At 41.2% G+C, this 15,000-nt stretch overlaps 1 protein-coding gene across 1 annotated transcript in view; it reads left to right on the forward strand.

Annotated features, from left to right (window-relative positions):
• The first annotated feature begins 1,747 nt into the window (after positions 1 to 1,747).
• LOC135099522 (uncharacterized) overlaps positions 1,748 to 15,000 on the forward strand; it is a 20,384-nt gene continuing 7,131 nt past the window's right edge. The window contains exon 1 of the transcript XR_010268063.1: positions 1,748 to 2,050. The gene's annotated coding sequence lies outside the window, so the exon portion shown is untranslated. The remainder of the gene's footprint in view (positions 2,051 to 15,000) is intronic.

Consider the following 15,000-nt stretch of genomic DNA (forward strand, 5'->3'; position numbering starts at 1 on the left):
AACAGTGGAGCATGTGGTGATGAAGTGTGTGAAATATATGCCCCTTCCCTCTCTCTCTCTCTCTCTCTCTCTCTCTCTCTCTCTCTCTCTCTCTCTCTCTCTCTCTCTCTCTCTCTCTCTCTCTCTCTCTCTCTCTCTCTCTCTCTCTCTCTCTCTCTCTCTCTCTCTCTCCTAGTAGATTTAGTAGTAGAAATAGTGCCTCAGTTTCCATTATGAAGAGGAACAAGGTCACCGTACACTTGGCAGCAGTGAGTGGAAGCTACATTAGTGTTTGTAAGGTGGTGGGGAGAGGAGTAGGAGAGGGGAACGGAGGCGTCTCAGACTGACACAACAGAGTGGCGTTCAGTTTGAGAGCGTGGCAGGTGCAGTTTCCCCGGCCAGCGGCATGATGGGACTTAGAAAACATGCATATCTTTCTATACACAACCCACGTGTGGCTGTACACCTGGCGACTACTCAACACACCTGTACACTACTGGTAGCACACTTCGGGAAAGGCTTGGCCAATCGTGGTTATCTTGACCACCACTAAGTCTTTGAGGAGGAACACAACGCGATACACACGCGCACCACACAAGATACGCCGCCACACTGGCTGCAGACTCAGTAAGGAAAGCCAGAAGATCACCAGTAGAGCGGCCTTGACGGAACTCATACTGGCGATCAGATAGAAGGTTGTGAGGTGATAGATGTTTAAGAATCTTCCTGTTGAGGATAGATTCAAAAACTTTAGATAGGCAGGAAATTAAAGCAATAGGACAGTAGTTTGAGGGATTAGAACGGTCACCCTTTTTAGGAACAGGTTGAATGTAGGCAAACTTCCAGCAAGAAGGAAAGGTAGATGTTGACAGACAGAGCTGAAAGAGTTTGACTAGGCAAGGTGCAAGCACGGAGGCACAGTTTCGGAGAACAATAGGAGGGACCCCATCAGGTCCATAAGCCTTCCAAGGGTTTAGGCCAGCGAGGGCATGGAAAACATCATTGCGAATGGAAAACATCATTGCGATTGTGGTGTGGAGCGATGCAGTGTGATTTGGTGTGGTGTGATGTGGTGTGGTACAGTGTGGTGCTGTGTGGCGTGTTGTGGTGTGGTATGGTGTGGTGCAGTGTTGTGATGATGTTTTTCTATTAATGAAGGGCCGCTAACATTTACTTATTGAATGAAAAAAACGAAAAATTTTAACGAAAAATAAAGAGAGATGTTATGTCCGGAAATAACGCGTGCGCTTGTGTGTGTGTGTGTGTGTGTGTGTGTGTGAGTGTGTGTGTGTGTGTGTGTGTGTGTGTGTGTGTGTGTGTGTGTGTGTGTGTGTGTGTGTGTGTGTGTGTGTGTGTGTGTGAACAGAATTTCAGTGGCAAGTAAAAAAAATCGCCTCCATCTCTGCAGTTTTGCCTGAGCTTCCTCCTCCTTCCCCTCCTTGTCATTCTAATTCAAGCAGTGCAAGGACCCAAAGATTTCATTCTTTTCAGGTTATGGTTATGAGTATATCGCTGGCAACTTGCACCACATCCTCTCTCTCTCTCTCATCTCTCTCCCTCTCTCATCTCTCTCTCTCTCTCTTCTCTCATCTCTCTCTCTCTCTCTCTCTCTCTCTCTCTCTCTCCTCTCTCTCTCTCTCTATCACTCTTTGCATCTTTTATTCTTATTTGTCTCTTCACTATATATTTAATAATGTTTTTCCATATTTATTATCTTTCTTATACCTTACATCACACACACACACACACACACACACACACACACACACACACACACACACACACACACCACACACACACACACACACACACACAAACACACACACACACACACACACACACACACACACACACACACACACACATACACATACACACACACACACACACACACACACACACACACACACACACACACACACACACACAGTGTTTTCCTGTTATGCATTGATTGTATTCAAGCAGTTGGTTCAAAGAGTGTATACAAGCAGTTTCCTAGAGCATTCTCATGTGAGTGTGTGTGGTGTCACATGAGGGAAGCAGGTGTGCTGTAGGCTGACAGCCGTTTTGGGTAAGTAGAGAGAGAGAGAGAGAGAGAGAGAGAGAGAGAGAGAGAGAGAGAGAGAGAGAGAGAGAGAGAGAGAGAGAGAGAGAGAGAGAGAGAGAGAGAGAGAGAGATAATGTGTAAGGGATTAAGAGATTATGACAGAGACAGACTAGTTGCAGAGATGTAAATAGTTGATGATGATTGATTGATTGATTGACCACTGGGAAGTACACACCAATAAACACATTAAAAAAATAGTCCAAATTACAAATATACAGAGGAAAATTTTGCAACTATGATATTGAAAATATATCATCGAAAATAAAATCTGTTGCATAAAAACAAAACACAACTCATAAAAACCTGACATAGCAGCCAAATGAAAACAAGACATATTATAAAAAATAAAACAGCGGAATGTAAATAATTAGACAAGAAATTCATTGAAAATATTTAAAACCCATAAAAGACATGCGTAAAAACTAAATTGTAATCCTATACGTTTATATATATAAATAAAAACAAGAATTTATCCAAACAAACCCATTTTTTTTTTTTATGCAAACACACATCCAACATTAATACAATTCTACAAACATTTATATAATTAGATCTATTAACAAATAAATTACTAACTGTCGTTACATTATTTCTTTCTCTAACATGACTGGAAATAGGACAATTTTCAAGAACATGTATCTCCGTATGAATCATACCACATGAACACAATCTTTCTTCCAAGGGAAGACGACCCCTTCCTCGCCGATTCCAGCGTCCCTTTTCAATTGCCAACGAGTGTGAACACAGACGTAACCTTGTCCAGGACACTCGTTCCAATTCATTAACTTTAACGTTTTTTTTATGTAAATGTCATGCACTATTAGTTCACTATTAACAGACTTATAAAAACTTAGCCTGTTTGATACTGAAACTCTCACACGGCTCTTCACCTCATGCATTGCACTGTGCACATCGTCACTGTCGACAGTGATCAAGTCTGTCATATACCTGGACACAACATCATTATACCTTAGTGCTGCCTTAATTGCATATATCAGTGGGTCGTCATCCATTGTGTTTCTTTTTGTCCACATTTCTTTAAAGAATTTTCTTTGTTTTGCCTTAACCAGTGCACAGACTAGGGGCATACCCAACTCTACCCTGCAAACATCATTGTTCGTCGTTTTTCTTACGCCAAGAAGTTGCTTTATACACCAATTATGCTGTTTTTCTATAGACTTCGTGACTCCATTGAGCCAGGATTCACAACCGTACAGTAGCGACGACATAAGTGCAGCATCAAATATTTTTTTCTTAACTATAAATGACAGATCATTATTCTTATTAATGAAAGATATAAATTTCAAAGTATGGCACATCTTCATATTAGCATGTAACTTCATTGCAGTTGATAGAGAGCCATCATCAGTAAAGGGACTTCCTAGATAAATGTAGTGATCACAACAACTAATAACATTATTCTCACTAGTTATATTTTCCTTATCTTTCTTATCTCCATTCAACACCATAAATTTCGTCTTGTTATCATTAATGATCATACCACGAGTGCTGCAAAACTCTTGTAAAATTTTTATCTTACTTTTCATTCCATCTGGAGTTGTTGATAACAGTATAGTGTCATCCATCATGACTAAAACATGCAACCATGCAAGGAAACCATCCACAAGACATTGTTGTTTTAACATTTGTATCATTTCATTAACATAAAGGATAAACAGTATACAAGATGTGGGTGAGCCTTGACGCACACCAGCGGTGGTTGCGATGACAGCAGTTCCCACCACACTATTCGTACATGTATACATTGCAGCCAAAGCTAAGAGCATAGTAACACCACATCCCATCCTCTTCAACCACATAAACAAATCAAACCTCGGTACACAATCATAAGCTCTACTGAAATCCACAAATGTAATAAATAGCTTCAGTTTTTTCCTTGGAGCAATATCCATCAGCACTCTGAGTGTTACCAGATGTTCCACACATCCTCTTCCTGGCCGACTCCCCGCCTGTTCCCGGTGAGACACAAACCACTGATGGAGGCGAGCTGACAGGACCATGTCATATAATTTTGCTATTGTGTTAATAACATTTATTGCTCTATAATTACTTGGGAGTGCTTTAGACCCACGTTTATATATAGTGAACAGTTTTGCCGTTATCCAACTAGTAGGGTAAGAGGCAGTAAGAAATATGTTATTAAAGAGTGTAGTTATAAACATTATCCATTGAACAGGTAAAACTTTGTAAAGTGTAGGTGGTACTCCATCTGGGCCACAAGCCTTGCCTGGTTTTAATCTCTTAATCTGTCTCTGCACCTCTTCTACGCTGATTATGTCGTCTAGTATCTGTATGTTGAGATGAGAGTGTAGATCATTAGCATTTGGGTAAACTATATCCGGTGGATTAAATAATTTTTCAAAGTGCTCTTTAAAGACTTCATCATCTGGCATGGACTCTGTGTTGTTACTATCGTCTGTTATCTCATCGCGCCAGTTTATTGCTTGCCTTAATTTACCCTGATCATTATTATCCAACATTCTTTCCCACCTTCCTCTTCCATCAGTCACCTCCTCTACACGGGCACAACGTGGGTATCTACTGGCACTTCCACATTCGTATAACGTTTCAGTTATAGTAGAGGCTGTTACATCTATATCGTCACTACATTGTATATGTAAATCTATCTCATTGAGTTTGGACACAAAATAATTCATAGTTGATGTTCTGATATCGTATAGGTCTTTTGCTTATTGACTGGCGATTTTTCACCATATCAATAACGTTAATCTCTGCACCGCGTTTACCCAGTTCAAATGATCTCATTTTAAGAGTTTCGAGACAAGGTGAAGGTGGTTTTTTTTATTTTTTTTTTATGTAGGAAGGATACTGGCCAAGGGCAACAAAAATCTAATAAAAAAAATGCCCACTGAAATGCCAGTCCCATAAAAGGATCAAAGCAGTGGTCAAAAATTGGTGGATAAGTGTCTTGAAACCTCCCTCTTGAAGGAATTCAAGTCATAGGAAGGTGGAAATACAGAAGCAGGCAGGGAGTTCCAGAGTTTACCAGAGAAAGAGATGAATGATTAAGAATACTGGTTAACTCTTGCGTTAGAGAGGTGGACAGAATAAGGGTGAGAGAAAGAAGAAAATCTTGTGCAGCGAGGCCGCGGAAGGAGGGGAGGCATGCAGTTAGCAAGATCAAAAGAGCAGTTGGCATGAAAATAGCGGTAGAAGACAGCTAGATATGCAACATTGCGGCGGTGAGAGAGAGGCTGAAGACAGTCAGTTAGAGGAGAGGAGTTGATGAGACGAAAGGTTTTGATTCCACCCTGTCTAGAAGAGCAATATGAGTGGAACCCCCCCAGACATGTGAAGCATACTCCATACATGGACGGATAAGGCCCTTGTACAGAGTTAGCAGCTGGGGGGGTGAGAAAAACTGGCGGAGACGTCTCAGAACACCTAACTTCATAGAAGCTGTTTTAGCTAGAGATGAGATGTGAAGTTTCCAGTTCAGATAATAAGTAAAGAACAAACCGAGGATGTTCAGTGTAGAAGAGGGGGACAGTTGAGTGTCATTGAAGAAGAGAGGATAGTTGTCTGGAAGGTTGTGTCGAGTTGATAGATGGAGGAATTGAGTTTTTGAGGCATTGAACAATACCAAGTTTGTTCTGCCCCAATCAGAAATTTTAGAAAGATCAGAAGTCAGGCGTTCTGTGGCTTCCCTGCGTGATATGTTTACCTCCTGAAGGGTTGGACGTCTATGAAAAGACGTGGAAAAGTGCAGGGTGGTATCATCAGCATAGGAGTGGATAGGGCAAGAAGTTTGGTTTAGAAGATCATTAATGAATAATAAGAAGAGAGGGGTGACAGGACAGAACCCTGAGGAACACCACTGTTAATATATTTAGAAGAACAGTGACCGTCTACCATAGCAGCAATAGAACGGTCAGAAAGGAAACTTGAGATGAAGTTACAGAAAGAAGGATAGAAACCGTAGGAGGGTAGTTTGGAAATCAAAGTTTTGTGCCAGACTCTATCAAAGGCTTTTGATATGTCCAAGGCAACAGCAAAAGTTTCACCAAAGTTTCTAAAAGAGGATGACCAAGACTCAGTAAGGAAAGCCAGAAGATCACCAGTAGAGCGGCCTTGACGGAACCCATACTGGCGATCAGATAGAAGGTTGTCAAGTGATAGATGTTTAAGAATCTTCCTGTTGAGGATAGATTCAAAAACTTTAGATTAGCAGGAAATTAAGGCAATAGGACGGTAGTTTGAGGGATTAGAGCGGTCACCCTTTTTAGGAACAGGTTGAATGTAGGCAAACTTCCAGCAAGAAGGAAAGGTAGATGTTGACAGACAGAGATGAAAGAGTTTCACTAGGCAAGGTGCAAGCACGGAGGCACAGTTTCGGAGAACAATAGGAGGGACCCCATCAGGTCCATAAGCCTTCCGAGGGTTTAGGCCAGCGAGGGCATGGAAAACATCATTGCGAAGAATTTTAATTGGTGGCATGAAGTAGTCAGAGGGTGGAGGAGAGGGAGGAACAAGCCCAGAATCGTCCAAGGTAGAGTTTTTAGCAAAGGTTTGAGCAAAGAGTTCAGCTTTAGAAATAGATGTGATAGCAGTGGTGCCATCTGGTTGAAGTAGAGGAGGGAAAGAAGAAGAAGCAAAGTTATTGGAGGTATTTTTGGCTAGATGCCAGAAATCACGAGGGGAGTTAGATCTTGAAAGGCTTTGACATTTTCTGTTAATGAAGGAGTTTTTGGCTAGTTGGAGAACACACTTGGCATGGTTCCGGGCAGAAATATAAAGTGCATGAGATTCTGGTGATGGAAGGCTTAAGTACCTTTTGTGGGCCACCTCTCTATCATGTATAGCACGAGAACAAGCTGTGTTAAACCAAGGTTTAGAAGGTTTAGAATGAGAAAAAGAGTGAGGAATGTACGCCTCCATGCCAGACACTATCACCTCTGTTATGCGCTCAGCACACAAAGACGGGTCTCTGACACGGAAGCAGTAGTCATTCCAAGGAAAATCAGCAAAATACCTCCTCAGGTCCCCCCAACTAGCAGAGGCAAAACGCCAGAGGCACCTTCGCTTAGGGGGATCCTGAGGAGGGATTGGAGTGATAGGACAAGATAAAGATATGAGATTGTGATCGGAGGAGCCCAACGGAGAAGAAAGGGTGACAGCATAAGCAGAAGGATTAGAGGTCAGAAAAAGGTCAAGAATGTTGGGTGTATCTCCAAGACGGTCAGGAATACGAGTAGGGTGTTGCACCAATTGCTCTAGGTCATGGAGGATAGCAAAGTTGTAGGCTAGTTCACCAGGATGGTCAGTGAAGGGAGAGGAAAGCCAAAGCTGGTGGTGAACATTGAAGTCTCCAAGAATGGAGATCTCTGCAAAAGAGAAGAGGGTCAGAATGTGCTCCACTTTGGAAGTTAAGTAGTCAAAGAATTTCTTATAGTCAGAGGAGTTAGGAGAGAGGTATACAGCACAGATAAATTTAGTATGAGAATGACTCTGGATGACTACAGATGGTGGAAAACTCGGAAGATTCAAGAGCGTGGGCATGAGAGCAGGTTAAGTCATTGCGCACATAAACGCAGCATCCAGGTTTGGATCGAAAATGAGGATAGAGAAAGTAGGAGGGAACAGAAAAGGGGCTACTGTCAGTTGCCTCAGACACCTGAGTTTTAGTGAGGAAAAGAAGATGAGATTTAGAAGAGGAGAGGTGGTGTTCTACAGATTGAAAATTAGATCTTAGACCGCGAATGTTGCAGAAGTTAATGAAGAAAAAGTTGTGGGGGTGTCAAGACACTTAGGGTCGTCGACAGAAAGGCAGTCCGACCTGGGGACATTTATGGTCCCCTCCCCAGATGGGGACTCCGAGGCTGGTGTAGGAGTCGCCATGATTTTAAAATTTTTGAGTGAAGGGTGTGTTTGTTATTAGGTGCTTGTAGTTTTGTGTGGAGGAAGAGAGTTGTCTTTAGAGGGCAGGCTGTGACTGCCCCCTTGTGTTGTGAGACACAAAGGGAAACGTTCAGTGAGGTCACAGCTGGGTTTAATGATAAGTTCACAGCACCCCTTGAACAGTGCTTTAGACCTCCCTGGGAGTAATTATCGTTTCGGCAGGTGTTTACTGCCTCCTTCTTGTATCATAACACTAATTGGTGCGTGATCTGAAGGTAAAGAGTTGTCTCTAACAACGTCAAAAGATTCAATCAAGCTGAGTAAACCCTTAGACACGATACAAATATCCAATTCAGATATCCATTCACTTCCTTTACAATAGGTTTTCTTACTCAAATAATGGGAATTCATATTTTGTAAATTGTTAATAACTAGTAATTCTTCTTCAGCACATATGCCAAGTAACGCTTTAGCATTGTCGTTGGGCGTAGGCACAGGGTCAGGAATAACAGAATAAGAAATTCTCGCCATATCCACTATGCCCTGCAGTTCTCTCACCGAATAACCAAAGCGAGCGTTCACGTCTCCAATTATCACACATCCGTTACTACAATCATTGTGCTTAACCTTTTCTTGTATATTACATATTTGTGTATAATCAAAATACTCAGAGTCCGAGGGGGATACATAACAAGAACCAAAAAGTATACCTGGTGCAATATTAAGCTTAAACCATATTTGATCCGTACAAGAAAAATCCACATCAAATAAATACTTATTCAAACAAAGTCGTACAAACACACAAGTTCCACCACGATTACTGTTTTTTTTGTCAGAATTTTTATAAGAAGCATATCCTGGAAAGAACAACGGCAAGCACGTCCTTATTTCATTTAAACAAATAATATCATATTTACTGAGAAAGGTCTCAACATTTTTCTTTTCTATTTTAGTTTTTATACCATTAATGTTCCAAGAAACAATACTTATACTTCCCTGTGGTCTTCTTAGAAAGGATGAGGTTGCCATTTGTCAATCACCACACCGTCTTTGTACAACACTCGTTCCCTATAATCCAGGCGAATGTTGCATCCAGCGTTCGAAGGTTTATTTTTCTCGTTTATTTATTCTTCTGCTGTCTTCAAGCGCCGCCATTCTTTCCTTACTTCAGGGTGTGAGTCCTTCTTGATATATATTTTCTTATATGGTTCTTGCATATCCTTCAGTCTTGCCGCCCTCTCCAACACCTTATCTCGGATGGCTTTAGAGGCTGAAGACAGTCAGTTAGAGGAGATGAGTTGATGAGACGAAATAATTTTGATTCCACCCTGTCTAGAAGTGTAGTATGAGTGGAACGCTCTGCCTCAGACATGTGAAGCATACTCCATACATGGACGGATAAGGCCCTTGTACAGAGTTAGCAGCTTGGGGGCGGGGGGAGAAAAACTGGCGGAGACGTCTCAGAACACCTAATTTTATAGATGATGTTTTAGCTAGAGATGAAATGTGAAGTTTCCAGTTCAGATCATAAATAAAAGACAGACCGAGGATGTTCAGTGTAGAAGACGGGGGACAGTTGAGTGTCATTGAAGAAGAGGGGATAGTTGTCTGGAAGGTTGTGTCAAGTTGATAGATGGAGGAATTGATTTTTAAGGCACTGAACAATACCAAGTTTGCTCAGCCCCTATTAGAAATTTTAAAAGATCAGATGTCAGGCGTTCTGTGGCTTTCCAGAGTTAAATTTTTACTTCCTGAAGGGTTGGACGTCTATGAAATGACGTTGAAAAGTGTAGGGTGGTATCATCAGCGTAGGAGTGGATAGGACAAGAAGTTTGGTTTAGATCACTAATAAATAATAAGAAGAGAGTGGGTGACAGGACAGAACCCTGAGGAACACCACTGTTAATAGATTTAGGAGAAGAACAGTGACCGTCTACACAGCAGCAATAGAAAGGAAACTTGGGATGAGGTTACAGAGACGATAAAAGCCATAGGAGAGTAGTTTGGAAATCAAAGCATTGTGCCAGACTCTATCAAAAGCTTTTGATACGTCCAAGGCAACAGCAAAAGTTTCACCAAAATCTGTAAAAGAGGATGATGACAAAGACTCAGTAAGGAAAGCCAGAAGATCATCAGTAGAGCGGCCTTGACAGAACCCATACTGGCTATCAGATAGAAGGTTGTGAAGTAACAGATGTTTAAGAATCTTCCTGTTGAGGATAGAATAAAAAACTTTAGATAGACAGGAAATTATATCAATAGGACGGTAGTTTGAGGGATTAGAACGGTCACCCTTTTTAGAAACAGGCTGAATGTAGGCAAATTTCCAGCAAGAAAGAAAGGTACATGTTGACAGACAGGGATGAAAGAGTTTGACTAGGCAAGGTGCAAGCACGGATGCACTGTTTCGGAAAACAATAGGAGGGACCCCATTATGTCCATAAGCCTTCCGAGGGGTTAGGCCAGCGAGGGTATAGAAAACATCATTGCAAAGAATTTTAATAGGTAGCACGAAGTAGTCAGAGGGTGGAGGAGAGGAAGGAACAAGTCCAGAATCGTCCAAGGTAGAGTTTTTAGCAAAGGTTTGAGAGAAGAGTTCAGCTTTAGAGATTGATGTGATAGCAGTGGTGCCATCTGGTTGAAATAAAGTAGGGAAAGAAGAAGAAGCAAAGTTATTAGGGATATTTTTGGCTTCATGCCAGAAGTCACGAGGGGAGTTAGATCTTCAAAGATTTTGACACCTTCTGTTAATGAAGGAGTTTTTGGTTAGCTGGAGAACAGACTTGGCATGGTTCCAGGCAGAGATATAAAGTGCATGAGATTTTGGTGATGAAAGGCTTAAGTACCTTTTGTGAACCACCTCTCTATCATGTATAGCATAAGAACAAGCTGTGGTGAACCAAGGTTTGGAAGGTCGAGGAAAAGAGTGAGGAATGTACGCCTCCATGCCAGACACTATCACCTCTGTTATGCGCTCAGCACACAAAGACGGGTCTCCGACACGGAAGTCATTCCAAGGAAAATCAGCAAAATACCCCCAACTAACAGAATCAAATTGCCAGCGGCACCTCCGCTTAGGGGGATCCTGAGGAGGGATTGGAGTGATAAGAAGAAGATATGAAATTGTGATTGGAGGAGCCCAATGGAGAAGAGAGGGTAACAGCATAAGCAGAAAGATTAGAGGTCAAGAAAAGATCAAGAATGTTGGGTGTATCTCCAAGACGGTCAGGAATACGAATAGGGTGTTGCACCAATTGCTCTAGGTCATGGAGGATAGCAAAGTTGTAGGCTAGTTCACCAGGATGGTCAGTGAAGGGAGAGGAAAGCCAAAGCTGGTGGTGAACATTGAAGTCTCCAAGAATGGAGATCTCTGCAAAAGGGATGAGGGTCAGAATGTGGTCCACTTTGGAAGTTAAGTAGTCAAAGAATTTCTTATAGTCAGAGGAGTTAGGTCAGAGATATACAGCATCAACAAATTTAGTTTGAGAGTGACTCTGTAGTCGTAGCCAGGTGTTGGAAAACTCGGAAGGTTCAAGAGCGTGAGCACAAGAGCAGGTTAAGTCATTGCGCACATTAACGCTACATCCAGCTTTGGATCGAAAATGAGGATAGAGAAAGTAGGAGGGAACAGAAAAGGGGCCACTGTCAATTGTGTCAGACACCTGAGTTCCAGTGATGAAAAGAAGATGAGGTTTAGAAGAGGAGAGGTGGTGTTCTACAGATTGAAAATTAGATCTTAGACCGCGATTGTTGCAGAAGTTAATGAAGAAAAAGTTGAGAGAGGGGTGTCAAGACACTTAAGGTCGTTGTCAAAAGGGCAGTCCGACCTGGGGACATTTCTGGTCACCTCCTCAGATGAGGACTCCGAGGCAGGTATAAGAGTCGCCATGATAATTTTGAAATTTTGAGTGAAGGGTGTGTGTGTTATTAGGTGCTTGTAGTTTTGTGTGGAGGAAGAGAGTTGTCTTTAGAGGGCAGGCTGTGACTGCCCCCTTGTGTTGTGAGACACAAAGGGAAACGTTCAGTGAGGTCACAGCTGGGCTTAGTGATAAGTTCACAGCACACCCAGAACAGTGCTGCACACCTCACTGGGAGTAATTATCGTTTCGGCAGGTGCCTACTGCCTCCTCCTGTGTACTGCCTCCTCCTCTGTATGTGTGTGTGTGTGTGTGTGTGTGTGTGTGTGTGTGTGTCCATGTCTTTGTGTATGTGTGTGTGCGTTTGTCCATGTTGATTTGTGTGTGTGTGTGTGTGTGTGTGTGTGTGTGTGTGTGTGTGTGTGTGATTCACGTACGGTCGTCTGCTGGTCACCCAGCCAGCCATTCCGCTATAGAAGGAGCTCAGAGTTCATAGTGGCAGATCTTTTGGGTAGGACTGAGACCACTGACACACCACACACCAGAACAGCGAGGTTACAGGCCCTCAGGTTACATCCCATACCTACTTGCTGCTAAGTGAATAGGGGCTACACATTAAGAGGTTCGCCCATTTGCCTCGGCGCGCCCGGGATTCGAACCCGGGCCTTCTTGGTTGTTAGCCGAGCGTGCTAACCTCTACACAACATGGTGTGTGTTTGTGTGTGTGTGTGTGTGTGTGTGTGTGTGTGTGTTTGATTTTTTTTTTTTTTTATGTAGGAGGGACACTGGCCAAGGATAACAAAAATCAAATAAAAAAAAACCCACTGAGATGCCAGTTCCCAAAAATGGTCCAAAGCGGTAGTAAATAAAATTGGTGGATAAGTGTCTTGAAACTTCCCTCTTGAAGGAATTCAAGTCATAGGAAGGTGGAAATACAAAAGCAGGCAGGGAGTTCCAGAGTTTACCAGAGAAAGGGATGAATGATTGAGAATACTAGTTAACTCTTGCATTAGAGAGGTAGACAGAATAGGGATGAGAAAAAGAAGAAAGTTGTGTGCAGCGAGGCTGCGGGAGGAGGGGAGGCATGCAGTTAGCAAGATCAGAAGAGCAGTTAGCATGAAAATAGCGGTAGAAGACAGCTAGAGATGCAACATTGCGGAGATGAGAGAGAGGCTGAAGACAGTCAGTTAGAGAAGAGGAGTTGATGAGACGAAAAGCTTTTGATTCCACCCTGTCTAGAAGAGCAGTATGAGTGGAACCCCCCCAGACACGTGAAGCATACTCCATACATGGACGGATAAGGACATTGTACAAAATACTTGAAAAAGCAATAGCAAAGAGACTGACTGCATTAATAGAATCATTCAACCTGCTTTCAAGCAATCAATTTGGATTCCGCAAAAAATAAATCCACAGAAACAGCAATACTGAAGTTTACAAGTGAAATATACAAGAATATGGAGAGAAAGAACCATGTAGTAGGGGTTTTCTTGATATGAGTAAAGCATTTCACTCTATTGATCATAACATATTATTAGACAAGCTAGAAAACATTGGAGTTAGAGGATTACCACTAAAATTGTTTGCTAGTTACCTGTCAGGTAAGAAACAGTCTGTATTTTGTAACAATTATATGTCAAATAAAAAAAAAAACTATTATTAAGGTGTGCCACAAGGTTCTATTATTAGGTCCTATATTATTTCTGACAAACATCAATGATAAATGTAATGTTAGTGATATGCTTAGTTACGTTCTATTTCTCGATGATACAAGCCTTCTTCTAACAGATAGTGATTTGTGTAACTTAAATATAAAATTAAATCAAGAATTGCATAACATATTCAAATGGGTAACCGCAAATAAATCAACAGTAAACATTAATAAAACTAACTTCATATTGTTTCAAAGACGCTCTGTTGTCAGTAATTTCGGAACAGTTTCCTATGGAGGCTGAGCTTAATCGTGTTTCTTCTACAAAATTCTTAGGAGTTATTATTGATGAAAATTTTAACTGGAAAAAGCATATACAATCGGTGTGCTCAAATTTATCAAAAACTTGTGGAATTTTATTCAGAATTAAGTACAATGTAACAAGTGAAGCCTTACGCAGCTTATATCATTAATTATGTTATCCATACCTTATTAACTGTTCATTGATCTGCGGCTGTACTTGGCCTACAGTTGTGAATGATATCTTTGTAGCACAAAGGAAAATAGCAAGAACCATTGTCTTTAAAAGTAAATACGACTCCACTGACTTACTGTTTAATGACTTAAATATACTAACCTTCGACCTCTTAAAGAAATATTTCATAGCGCTGACCATATATAAAAATGTTAATGGTAATGATTCAAATAGCATAATGTCTAATGTATTCCACCATAGCCAAGGTACCCGAGGAAATCGTAATAATATGATTTGCCCACAGGCAAGAACTAGTCTGTATACATTTTTCCACACACTGTGTTGCTCCTAAAGTATGGAACGTATTGCCTGACGATAGAAAAAAAAAAAAAAGTTTTTTCAATATTTTCAAAAGTAAAATGAAAAAGTTCCTATTTAATAGTCTAAGTCAAAACTAGGATCTGTAATAAAGTTTTAGTATTTTTTTACACATGAATGATGTAGCTTGTTACAAACATAACTTATCTTAAGGATATTAGTTCCTAAAAAATGGTGCAATAATATTATTTCTTTTCTACTGTTCTATATGATTTGTATTGTTGCCCTGCCCTCTATATAAGTTGCATTTATATGTATATCACTCCTCTGTCTGCTAGGGAGCCTCGGCTCAGCGGGCTAGTGCCCCATTAATCATGTAATGCTTCTTCTCTGTAAAAAAAAAAAAAAATGCTACTCTGGACAATAAACAATCAATCAATTAAATTAAAAAAAAAACAAACAAAATTAAGTTAGCAGCTGGAGGGGTAAGAAAAACTGGCGGAGACATCTCAGAACACCTAACTTCATAGAAGCTGTTTTAGCTAGAGAGGAGATGTGAAGTGTCCAGTTCAGATTATAAGTAAAGGACAGACCGAGGATGTTCAGTGTAGAAGAGGGGGACAGTTGAGTGTCATCCTCTTCGACACTGAACATCCTCGGTCTGTCGTTTACTTATAAAGGACAGGTGTGTGTGTGTGTGTGTGTGTGTGTGTGTGTGTGTGTGTGTGTGTGT

The sequence above is a fragment of the Scylla paramamosain genome, unplaced genomic scaffold (assembly GCF_035594125.1).
Source record: "Scylla paramamosain isolate STU-SP2022 unplaced genomic scaffold, ASM3559412v1 Contig142, whole genome shotgun sequence".
Taxonomy (NCBI): Eukaryota; Metazoa; Arthropoda; class Malacostraca; order Decapoda; family Portunidae; genus Scylla; species Scylla paramamosain.